The following is a 5,927-nucleotide window of genomic DNA, read 5'->3' as shown; positions in this document are numbered from 1 at the left end:
AGAGAAGTGTGGAGAGTAATATTGAAATATTTAAGCGCTCACTTTTTATTTGAAATGCCCGGAAAGTGGGTGGCCACGCCCACTTTACTTGTGGCCACGCCCCCTTACTGCCTGTGTACCGATTTTAGCCCTTCAGATGTTGGAGGGTATGAAAATAGTGTGCCCGAAGCATCGCGAGCTAAGTGAGCAATGCAAGGGGCTGCGGTTCAACTCCAACTGTGTTCATGACGACTGTGTCGACATTCGGGTAAAAAAAACAGTGAAAAACTCATGTCGACCTAATGACTGTCGACCTAAACCCATGTCGACCTTGGCCCATGTCGACCTTGACCCATGTCGACCTTGGGGCCAGTCGACCTTCCTGTGTCGACCTAATGACTGTAGACCTAAGTCGCTTCCCTCCCAACTTATGCAGATGTGCGCCCGAAAAGGGGGCGTGGTCTCTGCAAATAAGACCTGCATATGCAAATGAGCAACAATTAGGCCGCGCCCCTGTTTTCCCCCTCCGCAACGCTGAATACACCGTCTGGACTCCCAAGCTTCTAAATTCTTCTCATCTCCCAAGGAGGCCTGGATGGACCACAATCTCCCGGCTTTCTGGGCTTTAACCAAAGACTAAATTGCAGGGAGGGATACGGAATTGAAAAAAAAGGGGGGGGGGGGGGGGTTGTTGTTATTATGCCTGATTTTGTTCTCTTCTATTGTTTTACGCCTTTGCTACAGTGAGCAGTCCTAAATTTTTATTCTCAGTTACATTTCTTCGGTCTCAAGCGGTGCTCTGTGTAATTATCTCTCTCTTTGATGTTCCGTGATGGCCTCAGTACAGTACAAAATACTCTCCTGGAACGTTACAGGGCTAAACGACAAAATGAAGCGTACCATTGGTTATGCGCCATATTAGACATTAGCCTTCAAAAAAACAGTAAAAAAAAACCATGTCGACCTTTTGACTGTTGACCTAGACCATGTTGAGCTAATGCTTGTGTCAACCTAACCACCTGTCGACATTGTGCCATGTTAACCTAGACACATGTCGACCTGCTGGTTTTGAAAAAGCCTCGGGTGGAGTGGTCATACCACTCAACACATACGACTGCTTCCAGAGGTGTTTATTCTTACTAAGTGAGAGTACCCCTTTTCTTCTTGACCAAGTCCAGACCGATCCAGGCGGTAGATTTGTTTTTGTGAGTTGTAAACTGAACTCGATCCCGTTGCTGCTGATGGTAGTCTATATTTCTCCCCGTGTACATTTGAAGTCATTAAAAAAGCTGCAGAATTTATGGCCCTTTTCCCTGGCAGTTACACTATTATGTTAGGTTTTAATAATGTGCTAGATCCATTACTGGATAGGAAAAATAGTGCCACCACGGTCCCTAGAGGAAACGGGGGTAACTTTGCAGCCATGATTGAGGAGTTAGAGTTGGTGGATCCATGGCGGGCGAGGAATGTGATGAATTCTCAATTCTCATGTTTTTCTACATCTACGTCCCCTATGAGGAGTCTCCAGGATCGACCTCTCCCTTATTACTAGAACTTTGCTCCCGAGGATTTTCTCAGTGACCTAGGAGTCCAGAGGAGTGTCTGATCACTCCCTGTTATTTCGCGAAACATTTCGGAGGCCAACGTGGCTTCACGTATTTGAAGATTAATCAATTTTGTCTCTCCTGCGTGGGTGCAGGGTCGGAATTGAAGGCTGCGTGGGAGGAATTTTTTACACTTATTGATGGCACAGCTCCTCCTGCGGTGCTTTGGGATGCTTCAAATCATTCTTGAGGTGGACTTTAATCAAGACGGATGCTAATTTGAAATCATTTTTTATAGATCTCGCAAGTTGTATTTGGAGACTTCCTGCCGAGACTTACCTAGCTGATGGAACAGATGACTCCCGGGCTGCATGGCTTGCTGCACAGGGGGCATCTTTGCTGGTCATGCACGATATGCTAATGGCGATAGGCCGGGCAGTTATTTTGCTAATCTGACCAGAGCGGATTGTCCCTCAGTAATGGTGGCCAAGATTCTGGGGCAGTGTGGGGTCCTGGTTACACAAATTCCTGATATTATCAATTATTTGTTCAATACTACCAACATCTATATAGCTCTCGCCAATCCCATACCGTGTCTGAGACCTATTTTGCAGGGGTGGTGCTTCGGTATTGACTCCAGAGACAAAGTCTACGCTTGATGCATCTCTGACATCAGAAGAACTTACTGCAGCCATTGCCTCATTCCGAGGAGGTAAAGCCCCTAGATGGCATTCCCGATGAGCTATACTAGAAGCATGGAATTCTAGACGTATTTAATCAGATTTATGAAAAAGAGGGTCTCTTCCGTACTTTATGTTCGAGGCACTTATAGTGCCTCGTTATGTGGAATCTTATAGGCCTATCTCACTTCTGGCGACGGATTTTAAAATCCTTGCTAAAGTTCTACAAGATTAAATGAAGTGATAGGCCAAATTATACATGACGATCAAACGGGTTTTATGCCGGGGAAGTTTACCATGATCAACGTGTTGTGTTGATCAACCTTAGTCACATAGGTCTCCTGCAGGGATGCCTCCACCTGTCATAGTCTCGTTGGATGCAGCCAAAGCATTTGATTCCTTGGAGTGGACCTTCCTGTGGGAGACCATGGATTATTTTGGTATTGGCCAGCATTTTATTTGCTGGATAAAACTGCTATACTCTGCCCCGGTTTCCGTCAATGGCTTTGTCTCCCCCTTGTTCCTGCTCCAGAGGAGCACACATCAGGAGTGTCCTCTTTCCCCTGTTCTCTTCGCTATGGCTATCAAGCCTTTGGCTTGCAAGCTCAGAGCTAGTACGGCTCTGCGAGGCCTGTGTGTGGGATCATGAAAAGACAGAATCTCATTATATGCGGATGATGGATTACTTTTCGTTGATCGGTATGACGCCTCCCTACCGGAAACACTTGTAAAAACACATTTTAAAATATACATGTTCCACCTGGTTAAGGTGGTCTTACAACTCAAATTCCTGTACATTTTTCAACATTCACCTATTTATATTCCACATAAGATATTCTCCTCTCCTCGGCTTTTATAAAACTCCCAGATCTAGCGGAATGGCAATTCAGGGAGCCATGGGGCAGACTGGGTGTAATAACGCTTGGCCATATCTATAAATCTGAGGGATTTAGGTCTTTTCAGCAGCTGAAATTGGATTTTAAGATCCCTAACACATATCTTGATAGATAATAAGGTAAGATAGGAGGGATTCCTATTGCGCAATATAGCAGCAAGTCACAGTAGGGGCTTGGAGGAAACACCAGACCTCCAAAAGTGAAGAAATAGGAGAAATATGGATGCCCTCCACCGTAGATTAGCGCTATAAATAAAATATAACTTCCCTGTTTGCCGTTCAGTGTGTCTAGAAAGGGGGAATCCCCCGACCATTATATCCATCATTAAGAATCTTGTGATTGACCCTGTATTGTGTATAAGTGTGCCTGTAACCCAACAATATTATACGAGGGCGGAGCTCTCTTACTGTTTCTGTCTTTCATACTCATCCATCAAGTACATGTGAGACGTAACCCAGATACGTGCCTGCAAACAGGGGAATTATATTTTATTTATAGCGCTAATCTACGGTGGAGGGCATCCATATTTCTCCTATATCTTGATAGATATTTCCAGCTCCGTCATGCCCTCTCTGAGCAATTTGGGGAGTCCACCCTGGTCCTGCAAGATTCTCCATCCAAGGGTCTGCTTCGCAGGCTGCATCCACGACACCTTGTCTCCATAATCTTGTCACAGCTAAGGTGAATTGTGAACCTGGGCTAGGACAAGCTGCCAGTGGGCTGGGGTAGTGAGGACGGAAGTTAGAAGGTTTTATATAAGACTTGCTTATAAGACGTGAAGACAGTGAAGAAATTGCTTTGATGATGAAGCAGATGCTGGGGATACCAGCAATGCAGGGTTAGCTGGACACTAGTAGCGGATAGCTGGCTGCTGAGGACACCAGCAATGCAAGATAGCTGATAGCTTGAAGCTGGGAATTCCAACAGACCAAGTTAACTGGATGACATGATGCTGGGAATGCCAAAAGAGCTAGAGAGTTGGATGACATGAAGCTGGAGATGCCAGCAGAGCAGGATAGCCAGTGCCTTGAAGCTGGGGATTCCAGCAGAGCGGGTTAGCTGGATGGCTTGAAGCTGGGGATGCCAGTAGAGCGGGATAGCTGGGTGGCTTGAAGCTGGTGATTCCAGCAGAGAAGGATAGCTGGATATCTTGAAGCTGGGGATTCCATCAGAGCAAGGTAGCGTAGTGCTGGAGATGGAAACTGCACTGTGTCTTTAAGAAGCGGAGTGAGGCTGGAGCTCTACGTGTTGACAGACAACAGTACTTGTTTCCTAGCACGGCGCCCGTCGGGTTGATCGCATGCCTTAAGTTTAAGGTACTTTAGGCATGCGATCGACGCGATGAACCCGATTTTCTGTCAATCACCAGTTTATTTGCCAGTAAAAGAGAAGGATGCATTATATTTTTTATCCGTTTGGAGTTTTTCTTGGCTTCAGTATACAGGAGAAAGACCATCAGACACGCTGTTTTTAAAATCATCAAAGTGTGAGTACATGGAAAGGGGGAATCCCCGTCTTTATTGAAATATCCGTACAGAATAAAGAGATCGTTTTTGGCTATCTTGTGATATACTTCAACATTCCCATTCAGTGTGAGTGTCTAGAAAGGGGGAATCCCCTGACCATTATATCCATCATTAAGAATCTTGTGATTGATCCTGTATTGTGTATAAGTGTGCCTGTAACCCAACAATATTATACGAGGGCGGAGCTCTCTTTCTGTTTCTGTCTTTCATACTCAACCATCAAGTACATGTGAGACGGATGGAGTGGAACTGTGACTGGAATCTGTCTCCTGACTGGCTGTAGCAGAACCAGGAATTGTCATAGCGCTGCCCATGGAGAGAACTGGTGGGGAATGGCGGCGTGGTGCGGACTGCAGGATCACACAGTAACTGGCTGGGAAGCTTAGACAGCCGGATAGCAGCTGGGACAGTGCCTTAGGTATGACAAGGTGCAGCTAGGAAGCGCTGTTAAGCTCCGTTTTGTGACGAATCTACTCTAGTTGCTTACGGCTTTGACAACTTTACATGCTCAGTGGGTGACTGTTTGAAGGGAAAGGGTTTTTAATTCCGCACAGAGTGCTCCTTTTGTTCGTCTTCATATGAGTTATATTTTCACATTCTTTGCCACTTTATCAGTGTGTTCATTTTAAATCAGTATATGTGGATGTAACAGAAAAAGGAGAGAAAGGATGGAGAAATTCTGGGTGCACCCAGAAAATGGCACCAATTCTATCAGGTTTCAGCAAATTCAACTCTTCTTGGTACATAGAATCTATATAACTCCTCTTCGGCTCTTTAAATTATGGGGGAAGGGCTGATCTGAGTTGTCCCAAGTTTGCCTTGCACTATAGATGTCGTAGTTTCCACTGTTTTATCAGTTAATGATGATGAATCACTAGAAAAAAAAAAGAAGGACTAAACAATATGTACAGTATACAATCTCTGTGCTATCGCTAAGGCATTCATTGCCAGGACTTGGATGGCCGCTAACGGTCCAGTGCTTGCAACTTGGAAATCTCTGGTCAACGATACCATTGCCCATGAGAAATACATGTATGTACATGGCTAGGAAAGCAGAATGTAAATTCCACAATGCCTGTGGTAGATGGCTAGAATCTCCATACGCCACTTGACCTTGAACGCTTGTTTTTCTATACTCCCTCATATTGTCATATCATTTCCACATGTCCATTGAGTTTAATGGCCATCAGATCATGAGGCCACCATTTGCTTTGCCCCTCTGCTAATACCTACATATATTTGCTTGTTCTTACTTTGCATATATGCTTTATAATGTTTACAAATGACACTGTACCAATCTCA

This window comes from Crinia signifera, chromosome 6 (assembly GCF_055691185.1).
Source record: "Crinia signifera chromosome 6, ASM5569118v1, whole genome shotgun sequence".
Taxonomy (NCBI): domain Eukaryota; kingdom Metazoa; phylum Chordata; class Amphibia; order Anura; family Myobatrachidae; genus Crinia; species Crinia signifera.
This window is presented reverse-complemented; position numbering follows the sequence as displayed.